General features: G+C 38.3%; 1 protein-coding gene across 5 annotated transcripts in view; it reads right to left on the bottom strand.

Annotated features, from left to right (window-relative positions):
- Nucleotides 1–21,032, bottom strand: part of FBXO10 (F-box protein 10) — a 75,679-nt gene extending 54,647 nt beyond the window's left edge. For 4 of the 5 annotated variants that reach the window (XR_012484683.1, XR_012484682.1, XM_074281785.1 and 1 more), the window contains exon 1: nucleotides 20,352–21,032. The gene's annotated coding sequence lies outside the window, so the exon portion shown is untranslated. Of the gene's footprint in view, nucleotides 1–10,975; nucleotides 11,131–20,351 lie in introns of those variants that run through there. The other variant, XM_074281784.1, reaches the window with a different exon arrangement.
- Nucleotides 21,033–21,314: the final 282 nt, after the last annotated feature.

Here is a 21,314-nt window from a genome sequence, read left to right on the forward strand (position 1 = left end):
AGGATCTAAAGTTCTGTGGCGAGTTCAGGGGAAAGGAACTGCATTAATTCAGAATCGCAGCATTTCAGATTTAGAGATGGAAACGACCTGGAGGTGGTCTAATCTAAGCCCCTCAATTTATAGTTGAGGAAATGGAAACTTGGAGGGGTTAAAAAGTACACCCGGTGTCTTTGAATACAAAAACCTCAGATTTTTTAACTCTGCTCCGGGAAACCTAGGCTCTAAGGGATCGCCCTTAGTCTTACCTGGCTTATAAACCTATGTGTCACAGGGGCAGCTAGGTGTGCAGTGGATAGAGCACCAGGAGGGAAGTCAGGAGGACCTGAGTTCAAATATGGCTTCAAACACTTAACACTATCTAGCTGTACAAATCACTTAACCTCAATTGCCTCAGCAAAATAAGTAAACAAATAAATCTCCATGACACTTCCAAGTGGGCACTTATCCCCTTTTCTCCTGCTTCTGGCTCACCAAGTTTTGCTTTTGCTTACCAGTATTTGTGCCCCAGCACTTAACATAATAAATACTTTATTAGCAACCTGATTTATTATTCACAGTAGGAGGGGGAAAGGAAATAGCTGGCTAGAAGATGGTCCAAGTAGATAACCAGGATGAAAAATATAATCTGAGGCCTCCAATTGGGACAGTGTGAGACATCAGGGCAGGAGACCTAGAGATGAGAAAGTCAAGCCCTCCAGGATACAGTCTCCAAAGATCTGTAGGCTGCACAGGACAGTAATGTTGCCAGAGTGAAATGTCTCAGCCAAACTGCTCTACTGTCTCTTACGTACCATATTCTTTCTTCCAACATCCTTGCTGTGCATGGGCCATTCCCTCATGTCTAGAATGAATGTCCTCACCTTTGTCCCTCAGAATCCCTTCTTCTTCCACCATCCCAGCTCAAGTGAAACCTCCTGCAGGAAGCCTGCTGTGATTCTTCCCTCCCTATTGTTGTCAGTGTCCTCCTTTCAGAAATTACTTGATGTATTTATTTTGTATTTTTTGTACAGGGGATATCTATCTTTGTAACACCAGAGCTTGTTTAGTACCTTAGTTAATACTTGACATAAAGTACACAGTAAATAAATTGTTTGATGAGTGGTGTCTTTTTAAGCACTAAGGTAAACTACAAAGATTCTGCATTTGATTTAAAAAAAAAAAAAGGTTTTTAGAAATCAGTGGTATTGGCAGAGAATTTGATTTAGTAGCAGTGTATGTCAACATCTGATAATTCTAGGTGGCCACAAATAAACCATCAGCACAACAATAATAATTTTTTAAAAAGCAAACATAATCTTAGGCTATTTCACTTAAGTGAAGCCTGGCTAAAGAGAAGAAAAAAGCATTGCAGAGTACCACATTTTAAGAAAGATATAATTTATCCAGGTAATGAGGGTTTAGAAAGTATGTCATATAAGGTATAGTTGAAGTATCTCGAGATGTTTGTTCTGAAGAAAAGAAGACCAAATAGAGAAAGGATAGTTGCCTTCACATTTTTAAAGGGCAATCATAACAAAGAAAAATCACTGAAAGCAGTGTGGCCCAATGGAAGAAGCATTTGGATGTGGACTCAAAAGCCAATATTCAAAACTTGACTTTTAATTTCAACTTAGGTAAAATGAAAACTTGTACAACCACAATTTCCATACTTACAAAGTGAGGAAACTGGGGAGGCCCTTTCTACTTCTAATAATTTATTCTCTCTAGTTAATAAGAAAAGGGCCCTAATGGACAGAGTTTTTAGAAACCTATTTTAAAATAGCCACCTTATAATTGGTGCTGTTCAACAATGTCACTCATTACTTTGTGAAGCAGTTATTTCCACATCATTAAAGGCTTCCAGGGGAAGACTAGATGACCATCCTCTAGAGATTTCTATATCAAGTGGAAGGCTAATCTAGGAAAGGGACTTTATTTTAAATTAGAGCTTTCTATTTTCAAAACTTTGTATTCCTTTTTTTTTTTCCTCTCTCCCTTCCACCCACCCCCTTCCCTAGACAAGAAATCTATGTCAAACATGTGCAATTCTTCTATATATATATTTCTACAATTATCATGCTGCACAAGAAAAAGATCAAAAAAGAAAAAATGAGAAAGAAAACAAAAAGCAAGCAAACAACAAAAAGAATGAAAATGCTATGTTATGGTCCACACTCAGTCCCCACAGCCTCTTTCTGGGTGCAGATGGCTCTCTCCATCACAAGACCCTTGGAACTGGCCTGAATCATCTCATTTTTGAAAATAGCCATCTAGGAAAGGGAGTCAACAATTTTTTGTGTTACGGACCCCTTTAGCAGTCTAGTGAAATCTGTGGATCCTTTCTTAGGACACATAAAATGAACCAATTATATCAAAATATGTTTAAAAAAACCATATTCCAGGTTAACAAACTCTGTTCTAGAAAAATTCTAAAATCCTTTCCCAATGTGAAGATTTTATAAAACAGGAAAAAATTATTTTTAAACAAAAAGAAAAAAAAATCAAGGCTTATTTACTATGCAAAGTGTTCAAAACGACTCTTATGCCAGGAGCTAGGGATCTGTGGTAATGAAAGAAGTCATAAAGATTAACTAAACTAATAAGTTTTTATTAAAGACTAAAAAGTCTCCATGGATATTATAGAAAGAAGGCAGCAGTTTATGATGTCAACTATATTAATGTACTCACTGGAATAACCTCTTCTACTCTTCAATAGAGAATTACTGAAAGTCATCAAACAAATCAACAATGTCTATTAAATGTCGAGAATTTGTTTTACTTGACTAAGGGATATTTGTTACAAACATTTTGTTTTTCTTTTTTTAATGGGAGAGGTGAGAAAATATATGTTTCTCAACTGAAAAATGTTTCGTTAAAAAACAAAATACAAAAGTAAATATAAAGTAACTTCAGAAAGGGGAGTGCAAGTACTAACAACTAGGGGAATCAGAAAAGATCTCATGTAAGTGGTGACACTAAGCTAAGAATTTTAAGAAGTAGAGGTAAGAAGTGTAGTATACTTGAGGCAGGGGGAATATGCTTGTGAACGGCACCGAAAGAGGGAGATTGAACAGAGTGTATCATGGGATAGTTTGACCAGAACTTAGAGCAATTTCATAAAAGAAAAGTTGACAGGACTAGAAGAAGAAATAAGTGGACATATGGAATAGTGGTGGTTTTAATATGCCATTATTAAAATGTGGCAAACCTAGTAAAAAGATTTAACAAAGAAAGCATGGATATAAATTGTTCATTTAATATGCTGAAGGAGAAATTAAATGATAGAAACAGAAAGATAAATGATAGAAGACTTTTTCACATGTAAATGAAAATCTTACAAAAATAATCACATACTTAGTCATAAAGGAATCCTAGACAAATTTTAAAAGGCAATAATGCTACATACTCTCTTTAAGACCACCAAACACTAAAAATAGAAATAAATAACATGAATAAATGGCACAAGGCTCCATAAAACTAAAAATAATATATTAAACAATAATTGTTGTTAAACAATAAGAAAAAAAATTAGAAAAAATATCAATAGGATATTTACAAGAAAATACTAATAACCCTTTTTAAAATACCTATGGGATACATATGAGGCTATTTTTAGAGGCATAATTAATAGTACTGACTATCTGACCTAAAGATTTTTTAAAAAACTAAGTTTACACCTAAAGATATTAGAAAAAGGAAAACAAAGTAGAAAACAGATAATAGAGAAAAGAATAGAGATAAATAAAAAATGAATAAATAACTTCACTAATACACACACACACACACACACACACACACACATATATCCAAGGGCTGAGGGTTTTTTAATATGCCAATAAGACCGACATATCCACTAGCAAACTGTCTTTAAAATAGAGCAGAAAATCACCAAAACTAGAAATGGAAATGAGGAAGATATGAAAATTACAGAAGAAATGAAAGCTATAATCAGAAAATAGTGTGCACAGCTATATGCCAATAATTTGGAGAACTTAAATAAAATAGAAGAATCCTTACAAAAACATAAATTACCAAAAAAAAAAAAAAAAAAAAGCAAAAAGGTATAGATACTTTAAGCAGACTAATTTAAAAGAAGAAACAAAATACTGGAAGCTCTTCATGTTGTGAAAAATCATTTTTCCAAATGTTCTAGGACAAATAATTGCCAAATTACAAATTTCTGCCTTTCTAAAGGCAGAAAAAAGATGGGATGTTACCCAACTTCAACTCTAAAATTTGATGACAACAAGAAAATGACACAATTTCATGAATGACCATAAATACTGAAACACTAAACAAAATGATAAATGGAATATGGCAAAGCAGTGAAAAAAATACATCTTCTTAAAGGAGAGAAAGGGACCCACACGTACAAAAATGTTTGTGGCAGCCCTTTTTGTAGTGGTAAGAAACTGCAAACTGAGTGGATGCCCATCAACTGGAGAATGGCTGCATAAGTTATAGTATATGAATGTTATGGAATATTATTATTCTGTAAGAAACAACTAGCAGGATTTCAGAGAGGCCTGGAGAGACTAACATGCACTGATGCTGAGTGAAATGAACAGGACCAGGAGACATGGCAACAAGAAAACTATATGATGATTAATTCTGATGGACGTGGCTCTCTTCAACATTGAGATGATTCAAACCAGTTCCACTTGTTCAGTGATAAAGAAAGACATATACACACAGAAAGAGAACCAGAGGAACAGAATATGGAACACAATATAGCATTCTCACTCTGCTAGTATTTGTTGCATTTTGTTTTCTTTCTCTGTTTTTCTTTCTTTTTTATCTGAATTTTCTTGTGCAAAAAGATAACTGTATAAATACATATACACATATTGGAACATGTGTTTCAACATATTTAACATGTATTGGACTACCTGCCAGCTAAGGGACAGGGTGGGGGGAAAGAGGGGAAAATTTGGAACAAAAGGTTTTGCAAGGGTCAATGCTGGAAAAATTACCCACACATATGCTTTGTAAATAAAAAGCTTTAAGAATTAAAAAAAAAAAAAAAGAAAAACCATCTCCTTTTGGATGTTTTCTCTTTTCTAGGAATTCACAACACTGTTTCGTGCCCCAGTCTCCTTTACTGGTATCTCTCTGTGGAATAGCCCCAAGGTTCTGTGCTTGGACTTCTCCCCACCTCCAGCCCCCCACCTCCATTGATTCTCATAAGTTCAATGGTTATTTTTATGCAGATCTACATATTTACTGTTAAACTCTCTCATAAGTTTCAGTCCAACATTATCAACTGAATTTGGGGCATCTGAAAATGGATTTCTCACAAACATATTAAACAATATATCCAAAATCAAACCCATTATCTTTTCTCTAAAACTCTCCCTCTTCTCAATATTTCTCTTACTTCTGGGGCCCTACCGTCCTCTCAGGCACTCAAGCTCTCCTCATTCTCACACATCTCAAATATCCAAGCTATTGGCAAGTCCAGTTGTTTCTGCTTTTATAACAGCTAAAGTCTCCGTCTGCTTTCAAAAGCTGCGACGTTTGAGCAGGCCTCCTACAAATGCTCTAAACTATTGCAATAGCCTCCTAATTAGTCTCCCAGTCTCTAATACATTCTCTACTCAGCTGTCAAAGTAATCTTCCTAAATGAGCAGGTCAGACCATGTGAACCTCCTACTCAGTAAATCCCAAGATCAAACATAAACATTTAAAGCTCTTCACCATGCACTTTACAACTGAACTAGGCTGGTCTACACATGCTTGACTCTCCATCTCGTGATTTGTTCTTTGCCCTGGCTATCTGAAGGGCTGCTTCTGTCACTCAGCTTCCCTGGATTCCTTCAGGACTAAGTTTATACCCTTGGATCCTGCAGGACCATCACTGGGTCTGTAGCCCAAGGAAATCATAAAAGAGGAAAAAGAACCCACATGTGCAAAACTGTTTATAGCAGCTTTTTTTGTGGTAGTAAAGAATTGGAAATTGAGTAGATGTCCATCAATGGGGAATGGCTGAACTAGTTGTATGTAAATGTAACAGAATATTCTTTTTCTATAAAAAATGATGAACAAGCTGATTTTATAAAGGCCTGGAAAGATTTACATGAACTGAGGCTGAGGGAAACAAGCAGAACCAGGAATACATTGTATACAATAACAGTGAGAAAGTGTGATGATCAAGTATGATAGATTTGGTTCTTAGTGGTTCAGTGATCCGAAGCTATCCCAATAGACTTTGGTCAGAAAATGTCATTTGCATCCAGAAAGAGAACTATGGAGACTGAATGTAAATCAATACAAGTTCATTTATTTTCTGTTTTTTCTTTCTCATGGTTTTTCCCTTTTGTTTCATTTTTCCCTCCCAACATGATTCATGAAGAAATGTGTATTTAAAAAGTTGTTATACATGTATAATCAGAAAAAAAATATGACAAAAAAAATTCAAAAGAAAAAGGGTTAAAATCCTCCCTTCTAAAGGAGGCTTTCTCAGAAGTCCTTTTTTCCTAAGTATATCTTTCATTTAGATTTGCATATATCATGCCTGCATATAGTTGTTTGCATATTGTCTCCTCTATTGAACTACTTAAGGGCAGGAACAGCTTTTGCATTTCTCTATCTTCCTAGTGTCTTTCAGAAGGTATATATTTTTAATAAATGCTTCTTGATTGATTAGACCAACTTATTTACATCAAGACCATAAGAATGGTTTGATTTTAGGGAAAAAAAAAAAGACTGACCACTTGAGAACAGTGACTTCTAACCAAACAACAACTAGAGCTTTTGGATAGTATTTAAACATTGAATGAATACTAAACCTGAAAGCATAGACAAGCTTACTTGGTCACACGGGCCATATTTGATAAATTCTGAGATTATCTATTGGAGCTAAATTCCAAGTACAAAAGGTCAAAAATTCACTAATACAATTCATTCAAAAATTAAACATTTCTTAAGCATTTGTATGTAAGAAAATCTACCTCTGTCGTCTCAGAGCTTAAATCCACACATTTTACTGGGAAGATGCAAAATATATATGGATAAGTAAATACCAAGGTGCTTAAGAAGGGAGAGAGCACTGTCAACTGACGCATTCCATTTCCAAGAAGAAAGGCTTTTAATTAGGTGGTAGCCACTGAGCTGGGTTTGGAAGGAAGCCAGGCAATTCTAAGAGGGACCAAGGGGTTGCAGTGGTGATGAAACATTCCAGGGATGCATGACAGTCTCAGAAAGGCATGGACATAAGAGATGGAAAACTGAGTAAAAGGAACAGTAAGGAAGCTAGTTGGGCTAGAACACAGTGTATGAATGTGAATCATATGAAATGAGCCTGAAAACCAGTCTAGAATGGCTTTAAATGTCAAGCTGATCTGCTAAATATTTTCAAGTAGGAGAATGTCTTAGTCTAATCTGTTTTAAGAACATTAATATGGTTCCATGTTGATGATGGATTTGGGAGGGGAGAGACTAAAAGCAGTGAGACTAATTATGAGGCTCTGTAATAGTCCAGGGGAGATGTGATAAAGGACTGAATTAAGGTGGTAGGCTGAGAAAGGGAGCAAATACAAAAGACATTAGTGAGGTACAACAATCACAATTTGGCAAGTAATTTAGATATATGGGAGATATAGGGAAAAGGAAAATCAAGAATGACTGGGATTTCACTTTGTTGGATTTTGTCACTCCAAGATGGATAGTGCTACCAGTGGAAACAAAGCTAGCACTGGATAGTTTTCCCTTTCTAGATCGCCTAGTGGCAAGCTCCAATTCAGAATGAAGAATGAAATAATAATGAGCCAAAAGAAGTGAGGTATCACCTCTGGGCATTCAAGCTTAATTCATTAGAGAACTCTACTGTTGGAGAAGAAAAACTTCTCATAACTGCTCATACCTAGCTAAACTACTCAATACCTACTAATGTAAAGCTATTAAACTAATAACCAGCATTTATGTATCACTTTAAGGTTTACAGAGCAAACATGTTATTTCATTTGATCCTCATATAATAATAGCTAATGTTTTTCTAGTGCATACTATACGCCAAGCTTTGTGTTACGTGCTTTAACGATTATTATCTAATTTGACACAACAACCCTGGAAAGAAGGCGCTATTAATTTACACAAGGAAACTGAAGCAAACAAAGGTTACCTGACTGGCTCAGGGTTAGTGTTTGACTCTGGATTTGAACTTGGGGCTTCCTAACTCCAGACCAGCACTCCACCCACTACACCACCTAGTTGCCTTCCTTATGTTAATTCTGGACATGTGAGCCAGTCTGGGTACCAGGGTAGATAGATTACTGGCCCAAGAAAACAAGAGAGATTTATAAATACTGACAGATCTAACACTGGCGAGTTAAAAAAAAAAAATTTTTTTTAAAGGAGCTATCAACTTTACTAGGACAGGATGGATAGACAGCAGCGAGCCTCTGAAGCTAAGATAAACATGCTCCTGTGTCTGGAAGGAAACGGGAAGAAAACACACAGCATGTTACTACTTCCCCCAGAATTCAAGGCCGACCCAGGCTGGGACCACAGGCTTTCACAGAGCCCAGGTATATTTCTGGTGTATGCTCCCAGGATCCATTCTGGTCACGACAGATTTTAAAAGAGAAAAACTGCTCACAAAAGTCTGGCAGGAATACAAAGTCCAGCTTTGCACCCTACTGTGAGACCCGAAGTATGCTAACGGGGCAGTGAGGAACATGCAGGGATGGCAATCCAGGCTATCAGAGGTCTCTTCAGAGTGTGTGGGCTTTACTGCATGCCTCCTGGTGCCCGGGGGAGAGCCGCAGCTGCCTACTGGTCTGGGCTTCTGAGTCCCTGAAGATGAGACTCACAATTTGTGCATCGCTGAATCTCAGCCCAGAGAAACACGAGAGAAGCAGGCAGCGGCACGCTAGAGTACCCAAATTATCAGGGCTCAGGGGTAGCACCATTCTGCCAGGGCAGCTCAGGGCTGGGGCTGTTGGTCAGCAGGTCGGAGAATATCAACCCAGTACAAGGGAGATAGCAACTAGGGGCAAAGAGGGGACATTGGATCATTTCCCAATTATTGGGACTATGTAGTTAGCGATCAGGCTGGCACACGGTGTACCTGTGGTCATGGTAAGAAAGTGATGCAGGCAGCCAGCTGCTCCCCAATATAGCGTGTAAGGAATATGGTAAGTATACAACACTCCATGATATATAACTTCCTATGAGCTATTTGGTCTGCAGCAAGCAAGTCTAATTCAAATATGTGTTGTGTCTCTATCTGGTACCTAAACAATTAATATAAGCATTTATTAAGTACCTATTATGTAATAGGCACTGTGTTTTTAAGTGCTAGAATGCAAAAGTGAAAAGAGTCCCTGATCTCGAGAACATAATAAGCTCCTTTAGAGCAGAGTATTTGTATTGTTTTATTTGTATTTGTACTCCCAAAGCTTAGCACAGTAACAAAAGGGAGAGAATTTGATGAGTAGGATCTAAGGAAAGGCATTCCATGCTTAGAGGTAGATTTTGGAAGAAAGATGATTGAGTAAAAAGGACTTTGAGTAAATGTTTGGGAAAAAATTGGGAACTAGAAGAAAGAAAAGAAATGCAGAAGTCTCTAGTGATCACAGAGAGTACAGCTCTGGATCCTGATCTAAGTCTGTAGTCCCTCACAACAACCTATAGAGTAGGGTTTTTTACTTAGCTCAATAAACTTGTTTTAAAAAAAATATAATAATTGTATTTAAATGTAATTGGCCTTCTTTGCATTCCTATGTATTTTATTTATGTATTTAAAAATATGGTTCCATGATTGCACATATGTAACCTGTATCAAATTGCTTACCATCTTAAAGAGAAGGGAGGTAAGAAAAAGAGGGAAAAAATTTGGAACTCAAAATTTTTTCAAAATGAAATTGTCTTTACACGTAATTGGAAAAAAAAAACACTATTTAAAAAGAAAAAATTGGTTCCAAAGAGTTCAAAAGCTTTACCAAATTACCAAAGAGGTCCATTACACAAAAAAAAATTAAGGAAGTGAAGCAATGGGCCATTCTCTATGGGGAATGCTATATTAAGAAAGATTGTGTGAAGTAGTTGAAAGAATACTTTACTGGAAACCAAATAACCAGAATTTTATCTGCCAAATATTGCCATATGACAATGTGATGCTGGGGAAGTCATGCAACCTTTCTGCTCTAAGCAATTCTCTAAGATCAGAAGTTGCAAGAGGATGCCAACCTGCATGAGTAGAGTGAACTCTGGGAATTCCCCGTACCAGTGCAAACCAAACATCCAGGCTCCATCCCTACGAATAGTTTACAAAGTGTTTACCTTAAAACAACCACGTGACACAAAAAGCAAGATTTCATTACTATTATATCTTGTTCAGGGGTGGAAAGTGTTAGATTTAAAGACATAATACAAAAATTTCATCTTGTCAAAATTACCTTTCAAAATCCCTTAATTTGTCCAAAACTACCTTTAAACAGTAGCTAAAAAGGGATAGGCTCTCTTTAAAGGAAAGCAAACTGTATCAGAGAGCAGATGGATGATTTGAGATATTGCTATGAAATCGATAGAACATAAAATTAAATTTTCATAACATCAGTTATGCTTTTTATTAGAGGAGAGGCTGAAACTAGTACTTTTATTCAAATGAAAAAAAGGCTGTCTGCCTTAGTTGATAGGAGATTTGATTACAGTGAGGGGGAAAAATAAAAACAAAAGAGATCAATAAAAATTTTAAAAATTAAAATAAGTTGGCTCTTGTATTCAAGGATCCAGACAAGGGGGCGCTATGTGTGTGTGTATGTGTGTGTGAGAGAGAGATTGAGAGAAAGAGAGACAGAGACAGAGAGACAGAGAAAGAGACAGAAAGAGGAGAGAGACAGAGAGAGAAAGAGACGGAGAGGGAAGGAGAGAGACAGAGACAGAGACAGAGAGAGACAGAGACAGAGACAGAGAGGGAGGGACAGAAGAGTTTTGACATTCCCTGATGTGTATAAATTACACCAGGTTCCTTTGGGGAAGATGGTTTATGACTCACCCTGTTAGATTCCCAAGCTTGTCAACAGCCCCCTGGAGAATACCCAATTGTCTTTCTCTCTCCATTATGGCTGTGGGACTCCAGGGGATCTGAAAGCATGCAGTTTCAGAGAGAGGTTAGAAAGACTCTAAACTTAAAACCCTTGGCTTGAAGACCTTAGGGAAACTTAAGGAAAAATGCAATCAGCTCTGGCCGCCCCAGTATTTCTCATACTCTCACTCTGAGCAACGGCTGGCTGTTGTTTTCCAAACCCTTCGCTAGCATCAGACTCCACATCAAGGTCCCTAGGAGACATGTGCTAGTCACTCCTTTCATTTTAATTCCACAGCTCAAAGGCTCCCCCTGGTAAAAGGAAAGGAAAATATGGAGGATAAAAAAAGTGTTACCTAGGTATGGAAATCCCTGCAGAAACAGTTCTTTAAAGAAAAGCACTTAAGTAAAGCTAAAGCAGAGTAGAACTGAACGTCCTTCATTCAAATAAAGTAAAGTTTCTAGCTGGAGAAATTAAGGAAAAAAAAAAAAAAAAAAAAAAAAAGGAAGGAGCCTGAATGAAAGGTTCTAGCTTCATTAGGTAGTGATTCATGGAAAGCCTGGATCAGGATCTACAACTGGCTCTCCTGCTGACTTGTGCATTCTTAGCCAAGTAACAACTTTGTAGCAAAGTTATTATTTCTCACATTTGAAGAACAAAAATGAGTTTGTTAATTTATGGGACTATTAGTATCCAAGGGATTTTTAAAACAAAAAATGAGAAAGGAAGCATAGCATCTAATTAATCAGAGAAAATAAAAAGGAGCTTTTTAAAATATTAAATTTGCTAAATCAGCAAGTAATAAAATGCATTTATTAAGTATTTCCTACTTGCCAAGCACTGTGCTAAGCACATTTATGGTAAGGGACATATACATTCATTCAACAAATAACGATTATGAACGTTCACAGGCAATGCATTTTACTGCAAGAATGAGATAAAATGATGATAAAGACAAAGTTTCAGTCCAGGGAAAGTTTATCTAGTAGTAGATGAGATGAAATATTTCTACAAGTAAGGAACAAGTACATAAAAAACTAAACATTCTAATAAGAATTCAGATGAGAGTGAGAGAGAACACTTCTGGAAGGGAGGTTTCATGGAAGAAATGAAAAAAAAAAAAAAACACTGGATCTTAAAGAATGGGAAATAATGACAGATGGAGAGAAAAGGCATTTTAGGCACAAGAAAGTGAGTGGGCAAGGCCACAGAGGCCTGTAGGTATTTTGAGGAACAAGAAGTAGTGGAGTTTGGTCCATGTTGAGGATGTATAAAGGGGAGCAGTGAGAAATGAGGCTTGCAACACAGTGAAATCAGAACCAGACAGTATTAAACACCTGAATGTATACTCACCAAAACAGACACGGGAACTACATATAGTACATAAACACAAACCACTTTTTACACAAAATCAGATATAAATAAATGAAGTAACATTTATTGTTCACGGGCAGGTAAAGCCAAGATAATTTTAAAAATGATAATTTACTCTATTTATTTTAATGTCATCCTAATTACTTAAAAATTATCTGAGTCAGAAAAGAACAACTAAAAAGAGTCAGAAAAACTCCAAAGAAACCAGGAGAAAAATGTTAAGGAAGCAAATTCAGTAGTCTCAGACCTCAAAACTGTTTTATAAGTTGAGTGCATCAGTGAAGTATAAAATGGATAATTTTAACTAATTTAAATTAAAAATTTCTTGTATAAGTAAAGACCATGCAGGCAAGATTAGAAGGAATGCAGAAAACTGGGGGAAACTTTCCTAAATCCTATCTCAGGATGTGATTGGGTTGGAATATTGCTATCATAGAGGAAATGATGAGCTGGTTGATTTAAGAAAGACTTGGACTTATGAAGGAAGATGCTACTCACCTTCAGAGAAACAGATGACAAGCGGAAATAGGCATAGTGTCTTACATATATATGTATGAGTGTATATGTATGAGTGTATATATGTGTGTGTGTGTGTGTATTTATGTGTATAAAAGTATATGTATCTGTATCCATTTTGGGAGGGCGGGAGGAAAAGAGGGAGAAAAACTAAGGTAAAAAGTGCACAGGAGAGAACAAAGGAAAACCTATAAAGAAGCAAAGAAAAGCTGAGTAGCTTTGAAAATAATGTGTATTGTTTATTACACAGGTTTTCTTGAAATAGAAATGTATTGTTTTATATCATATCCTCTCAAGTACATGGCAATATCTTTTTTCTCTTTTCTCATTTTACATTTAAGTTTAAAATAAATTTTAAAATTTACAAAACAAACAAAACACTCAGAACTCTGAAGTCATTATGGAGATCCTTTACAACCAAATAAAACAAAAAAGTCTGAACTTTATTCTATAGGCAATAAGGAGTAATTGAAGGTTTTTAAGGAGGGAGATGAAACTGAGTTCTGCATGTGGAAAGTTTCTTTAGCAATGGTGGGTTGGATGGACTAAGGATCTGGGAGACAGAAAAGTCAAGGTTACTATAAGAAATAGTTGATGGGAAAATCAATGAAGTCCAGAGCTAAGCTCTATAATGGGAATGAAAAGGAAATGAAGGACATGAAAAATAATAAACCTTGTAAAATGAGAAACTAAAATAAGACAATTAGATTTTGCAGAAGAGTTAACTGAGGACAGTCTGTCATATTTCCAAGGTCATATAATTAGTAAAGAGGCAAAGTCAAGAACTGATCTGAGAGCCTCTGACTTCAAATCCACTGGTCTTGCCACTGTCTGTCTCCTGCTTTTCTCCTTTAGTTTCATTTCCTTTTCTATGACATAGCCCTTGGTTAGTGCTTTCTCTCATTTTCATTACCTTTCATCTTGGAAACAAAGGGCTCACACAACTGGTTTAAAATCAAAGACCTACTCTGACATTCTACTTAGATAATTGGGAACAGAGTGATTAAATATGGAGGTGGATGCTTTCTATTTGGTCCTTATTGACACACACAATGAATAATGTTTCATTCCTGGGAATCTTATATATGGTGTGCTGAAGCTCATGAAGCTGGTAGGACAGCTTTGTGACAAATCTTTTATTATTTCTGCCACTGAGGCAGGTCTGGACGCTCCCTCTGCCAAGTTGTTTGAAGTCACCTCCATGTCTTATCTGATGCTCTTTCTGGATTACTAAAGCACACCCCCCCCCAATAAAAAAAAAAAATCACATCACACGGCCAGCCTTTGGATGGTGAGCCTCTCTGGTGAGCCAACAAACATTTATTAAGGGATAAGCATTAGGATATAAAAAGGCAAAAACGTGGTCCCAAGCTGCCCACAGTCCAGTGGGGGAGACAACATGCAAACAACTATGTACCTCTGAGATTCCTACCGCTTAAACTGGGGGCAGCTCAGAAGAGAGAGAGGCCCTGCAGAAGTTAAGGTTTTAGCTGAGATAGAAGAGAAACTGAGCAGGGAGAGTTCCTTGACAGAGCCAGGAGACTGGGGGCTGTGTGCAAGCAAGTGTAAGCAGGCCAGCGTTGTTGGGCTCCAGGCCCCCTTCAGGGCAGTAAAGTGTAAGAAGACTGGACAGAGAGGGAGTCAGCTGGGAAGATCGAAGTAGGATTTGATATTTGAGCCTGGAGGTATTTGGGAGCCATCCTGAGTAAGGGGGCCAATGTGGCCACATCTGCACTTTTAGGAAAACCACTTGGATAGCCAAGTGGAGGATGGTGGTGGTGGAAGCAAGTAGGGAGAGGCAGCAGTGCAGGTGATGAGAACAGATGATGGGAGGGCAACTATGAGAGTGGGGAACAAAGGACTCGCGTGTGGCACAGGTTCCCGGGGCCCTGGACAATCAGCCCAGTATTCACCAAGCACATATTCTGAGTCTCTTCTCAGAAGTATTTGCCAGAGTGCTGCTCACTTGGTCTAGCCTTGGAAAGCCCAAGGTGACCTCTACACCACTGCAAGGCATCAGAATAAGACCCAAGTATTGGATGGTTCCAGTCCCACCATTTTTAATGTCATTCAGAAATTGAGAAGAGTACAAGCTCTCATGAATTCATAATTTGAGGTTTTTCCATGGAGTGGCAAATAAGTGACAGATCAGTGGTTCTGACACATCCCTTAAAACGACACTTTTCAGCTGTGTTGGGTAACATATTTCATTTTAATTTAAGGACATTCTCAAGCATATGGTCATAGTTTGATCTCTCTTTCTGACTCATTGTCTCAGTCTGCTTCTGACTCTGCTTTTTCTTTCTTTGAATGTCTCTGAATATCTATTTCTCTCTGATCCCTCTGCTTCTCTTTGTCTCTCCCCCTTACCTCATTTTTGGTATATTTTATGTCTTAGTGTCTTTATTATTGCTTTTAAAAAATATTACTCTAGAGGCAACTAGGTGGTGCAGTGGAGAGAGCACCAACCCTTTAGTCAGGAGGACCTGAGTTCAAATGCAGCCCCAGACACTTAACACTTACTAGCTGTGTGACCCTGGGCAAGTCACTTAACCCTAACTGCCTCAGCAAAAACAAAAACAAAAACAAAAAACCCACTCTAACTTATGAATAATATCATTTAAGCAAAGTAAAAAGACCAAGCTATCCCACTGTATCTTGACCTCTGTCTTGCCACTAGACTCCAATGACTCTGCACATATCTCCACTTAAATATGATTCACTCAAAAGTCGAGACATCACCCTGCTGACATCACTGATTCTCTTCAAGAACAAAGGATGAGGGGCAGCTAGGTGGCGCAGTGGATAGAGCACCAGCCCTGAATTCAGGAGGACCCGAGTTCAAATCTGATCTCAGACACTTAACACTTCCTAGCTGTGGGACCCTGGGCAAGTCAGTTAACCCCAGCCTCAAGGGAAAAAAAAAAAAAAAAAGAACAAAGGATGAACAACAATAATAACTGACACATAGAAAAGCCTGCCAATTCCTGCAGAGGACCAGGTAGGTACAATCTCCCTCCCCTGAGCTTTTTTTGCATTTAAAGACTCACATTCTTCATAAATTTTACATTATTTTTATCTACCTAGAGACATTTTTCTAATTTCTGAACTTAGTGGACCCAATAGGCTAATTGCCAGAAGACCAGAACTTAAATAGCTCAACTCCAACCTGTGCAACTTTGGACAAGTCTCATTTGCAAAATAGTAAGTTTGGACAGGATGATCTCTAAGGCCTTTTCCTGCCCTAAATTCTACATTTTCCTATGGAAGAAAGGAATATAGAATTTTAGTTAAAACGCTAACTGGTTTTGGTTTGGGTTTTTTGAGTTTTTTTGGGAGGGGGGAAGAAAAGTAGCTTTATCACAAGGATGGAAAGGACCTAGTTACCTTAAAACAAATTCCAAACTACTTGTTTTCCATGGTTTAGCCATCTCTTCCCATCCTGAACTGGCTGGCAATGATGCATATTATGACACTGAGCATCACTGTACAGAATTAATTACATTCAGTTTTTATTTTCTATTTCTACAAAAATACTCAGCTATACAGTCCTAACTACTCTAATTTCTGTTCTTATAGGCCCAAATTAAGATGAGAGGGGGAGTACAAATACCTTTGCATCCAGTGGGGAAAGATGGTTCAATTTTCTGTGCTTAATAGGTATACCTTAAATCTTGTACTTTGATACCTGTGTTATCTGACTTGGGGTACCTTTAATAGAACCAAATCTTAAAACTGTGAGTAAAGCAAAAAAAGTACTTAGATACCATATATGATATATATGTTTATTTATTTATATATAAATACATGTATAGATATAGGTATGGATATAAAAACAAAGTATTAGCAGTCAAGAAAAAGGATTTTAACTCCTTGATAGGCATAAGTCAAGAGTTGGCCAACCCTTAGTTTCTTTATTTAGAAAGGAACGGATTTAGACTAGATGTGCCTTTTTTTTGGACAGAATAAACACTGAGTTACTCAAAATTTTGTTTAATCTAAGAATCAACATTTTGTTAAAAGTCTATCAAGAGAAGCTAAAGCCAGTCTTATTCCACTTAAGTTTTAACAAGCATCCTCATTCAGGGCTTAAGTACAGTTCTCCATGGCCAAATCAAGGAGTATATGTATCTTGAATATTGACCAATCTAGTCTGTGTCAAAGCAACCATGGGGAGATAGGGAGACAGACAACACATAGTATAAAATCTTTGAGGTATCTATCAATTCTTGAAAAAAAAACTTGTCTTTCATTCTAATGTCTGGCGTGTTCTGTTATCCTATTAAAAGGTATTGCCCCTTTCATATTATTTTCACATGTGACTTGAACCAAAGGTTTAAATGATTTCACTTAAGTGCTTGATGGTATGTGTCATGCCATCTTCAAATAGAGAAAGCACATTTTTAACCTTTTTCAGACTTCATATATGACCTACTTACATATTCTCTCTCCATACCTCCTCTTTCTCCATCTTCCAGATCATAGTAAAGTCCTTAAGGAAAGCACAAAATCTTATTTCTTTTTGTGTTTCCTTCTATAGAAAGAATGTTTATTGAAATTAAGTGGCTCTCTGCAACATTAAAGAGTAAAAACCTTGCAGAATTTGTTCCCACTCACAAACATTTGGGGAAGGGGTGGTGGAAAAAAAGAGAGAACATATTTTCACTGATTATCCAACCAAAGTACACCTATTTCTGTTGCCAAGAAGGCTCCTGTATCAACTGAATAAACTTCCTTAGAACAAGAACCCTAGCCATTGGGATGAGGAAATGTCCTGTGTAGGGAGGGTATACAATTATAAACTTCCTAACCAGACATTTGATTTTGTACAGTGCCAAGTAAGTCCCTTCTCTGCCAAAACTAGTTTACAACTTTGGGCAAGCTGACTCCTCAGAAACCTTCAACGGCACTCTATAGTTACTAAACAAAATTGAAATTCTTTAGTCTGGTATTCAAGGGTCACCAGCTCTGGCTCCAACCTGCTTCTGAGCTTTATCTCTCAAGTCTTCTCCTTAGGGACATTACACTCTAACCAAATTTCCCTTCTCTGTACTTTTGTAAAGTTCCCTTTTCCTGGAATGTCCCCTACCTATCATTCAGGACTAGGGTCAAATACCAGCTCTTAAGTCTTGCCTAATTCCCTTCATCTCCCTTCTACCCGAAGCTCAAGTGCCCTTTCCCATCTGATCTTATAGCACTTTATACTCCTCTCATGTATTTATATTTATTTATATTCTAATTATATCACATTTCTCAGTTTGCATGCTTCTTGAAGGTAGGAACTTATTTATTCTATTTCTCCTAGTGCTCATTACATACTGGTTGGTGGCCCAAATGCAAAATTTAAATCACCTTAAGCCATATTTTGCAAACTGTTTAGAATAATGCAATTAGAATTTGACTAGGAACTAGAAGACCTGGTTCTACTTCTAATTGCCATCAAGTACCTCTGGAATATTAGGACAGATCACTTAATTCTACGGCCACAATTCCTTACCTGAAAAACAAGGACTGTAAACTAGATATATATTCTTAACCTGGGGTCCATTAACTTAAAAATATATTTTGATAACTATATTTAACATAATTACTTTCTTTTGTAACATATTTTTTATTTTATGCACTTTTAAAACATTAATAGGAGCCCATGACACACAAAAAAGTTAGGAAATCCTGAGCTATGAATGAATGTCATCTAAAAAATGAGGGGATTGTAGACTTGATGGCTTTTAAGTTTCCTTCCAGTTCTAAATCTAAAATCCTGAAATCATCAACTACTTTTAAACTCTTTTTTTTTTTAAGTCTATAATTCCAAGTTTTCCCATTCAAATAGTTCACATAAGTTACATAAATAAAAATTATTTATAAACACCTATCTTAAAGAATAAAAAGTTGGAAAGTTGTTTTCCAACACAAAATCTATGTTTAAAAGAAAGAATAAAATAACATCACCAAAAAGTGCCACGTGATAAAATTACTCTGTAAATGGAATTTAAGCCTTCTTTTAAAGACCTGAGGGACCCCATTAGATGAAACAGTAAAAAAGCAAAACAAGTTAAGTCTCCACAATCACCACCTTTGGGGGAACTTCTATATTTGGCAGAGGAATAAATAAACACTCTTTACTCTATGCATCTTTATGCGTTGGGTTTTCCTTACAGAGTCAAATCATGAGCTCCTGAGGGAGACAGGGAAGTGGAGGAAGAAACAGTTTTAAATATGCTCCTTTTTGTTGAGATTACACAAATTTGTTTCAACCTCAGCAACATATAAAAATCTGAGAAGTTAAAATGGGAAGCCAGTCTTCTTCTATTTAAACATAACTAGCTTCTCTTAGAAAGTTCAGGCACTCTTTCCTGACCGTCTATAATAGATGTCAAGTGTCTGTCCATATCAACACAGAAGCAACAATACACTCTGCCCCACTGATAACACAGCCGCATCTCCAGACAGTCTCGCCCAGAGATCCCCGTCACAGAGACACAGCTGCAGAGACATTAGAGAGAATCAGAAACACAAGCTAGCTGGGAGAGATGCACAGAAACAGGAAGAGCCAGAGACACAGACAGATGCAGAGACAGGCAGAGACTGAGACACAGATGCACAGAGAGAGACACACAGAGAGACACACTTGGAGAGTCAGAGACAGACAGAGCAGCGGGCACAGAAAAAAACGGAAATACACTAAGACTGAGAAGGCATAGAAACATAAGAGACAGATTTCAGAGACAGACACAGAGAAAGAGACAAAGGAACGTTCAGGGATGAGAATCGAGGTGCATAAGAAACTGACACAGAGAAAGAGACATGCATGGAGGGAAAGTTAGCTAAGCACCGACAGACAAGGAGAGATGCACCGAGGGCAACCAGAGAGAGACTGGGTCACAGACATAACACAGTAACAGGCAGAATTGACAGACGGGTTAAGGAACACTTAAAAGTCAAGGAAACAGAAGCCCAGAGACTGAGGTGGAGAGATGCCCTGAGAGACAGAAACAGGCAGACACAGAGATAACCCGGCATCCAGAGAGAGACAGGCACAGAGACACAGAGAGACTCAGAGATAACTCTACAACCCAGAGACAGACACAAAGAGATAACCCGGCATCCAGAGAGAGAGACAGGCACAGAGACACAGAGAGACACAGAGATAACTCTACAACCCAGAGACAGGCACAAAGAGAGGCAGCGAGACACAGAGATAACCTGGCATCCAGAGAGAGACAGGCACACAGATAAGCCAAAAACCCAGAGACAGACACCGACAGACACACAGAAAGCGGGGTCAGGGATCCTAGGAGGACACAGCGGGTCCAGCGCTCCCTCCTCTTCCTCTCCCCGTTATCCCCCTTCCTCTTCTCCCCAGAGGCGGGAGGGGGCGCAGCTTTTCCTAACCCCCCCTCCCCCCGGCCTCGAGGGCCTCTTCCCAGAAGCCCCCGCGGCGGGCAGGCTCACCTCAGCGTTGTCCCTGCAGCTTGAGCTGGGCCTGCAGCATCGCGCCCCCACCCCCGGGACAGGGAGCCAAGGCCGCCTCAGCCGCTCCTCGCACGCTCCTCCTGGGCAAGCGGGAGAGAGCTCCTCCCTCCCTCGATTCGGCTCCTCCCCCCTCCCTCTCTCGAGCCCTCGACTGCTTGTTGCCAGGGGGTCGCCGCGGTTTCGGAGGTGTCACGTGACGGCGCCGCTGCGAGGGATGCTGGGATCCGGCTGGAAGCCCATCTGCAGCCTGGGGTCCTCCATGGGGTGGGAAGCCCCACTTAGGGCCGAGGTTCGTAGGACTGTAAGAAAGCTGGAAGGGGCCACCTCAGAGGCCATCCAGTCTAAACCAGTCATTTTTACAGAGGAAGGACTGAAGCCTCCGGAAATGAAGTAGCTAGTCTGGGGTCCCCAGGTAGGACTTGAACCCGGATTCCTTGATCCCAACTCTGGACAAATGACAGAAGGAATTCTTTCCTCAAGTGCCGGACCTATTCGTTAAAGACATAGCAAGGAAAATCCCAGTAAGGACATTTCTCACCATCAGCCACATCGTGCGTTTGGTATTAATTCAAGTCCCTCACTGAGTTTTTCCTTCAACCTCAATTTAATAAGGTGACGTGACTAGAACCAGCCTAGAGAAATTAAAACAGAACCTCAGCATGAAGAGTGGTATTTTATCTCAGATGTGCAAATTTCCTCGCCTCCGTTTTAATGTTAAATCCCGCTGAGATATGGACCCCGTCTAGAACATACTTCTTCCCTGGAGGTGTCAGTGAAGGCAATCTTGATCAAACGAATCCTTCCCCGTAACATGGATGTCAACAAGGATCAATAATTATTAGTATAAGGTGTGAGGTTGTTGAGTGGCTCATTGGTATATGAAAATGTCAGGAAATTAAGCTGAAATTTGGTCAAGAACTAGAATTTGGCATGGATTTCCTC

Source organism: Sminthopsis crassicaudata, chromosome 1, assembly GCF_048593235.1.
Source record: "Sminthopsis crassicaudata isolate SCR6 chromosome 1, ASM4859323v1, whole genome shotgun sequence".
Classification (NCBI taxonomy): Eukaryota; Metazoa; Chordata; class Mammalia; order Dasyuromorphia; family Dasyuridae; genus Sminthopsis; species Sminthopsis crassicaudata.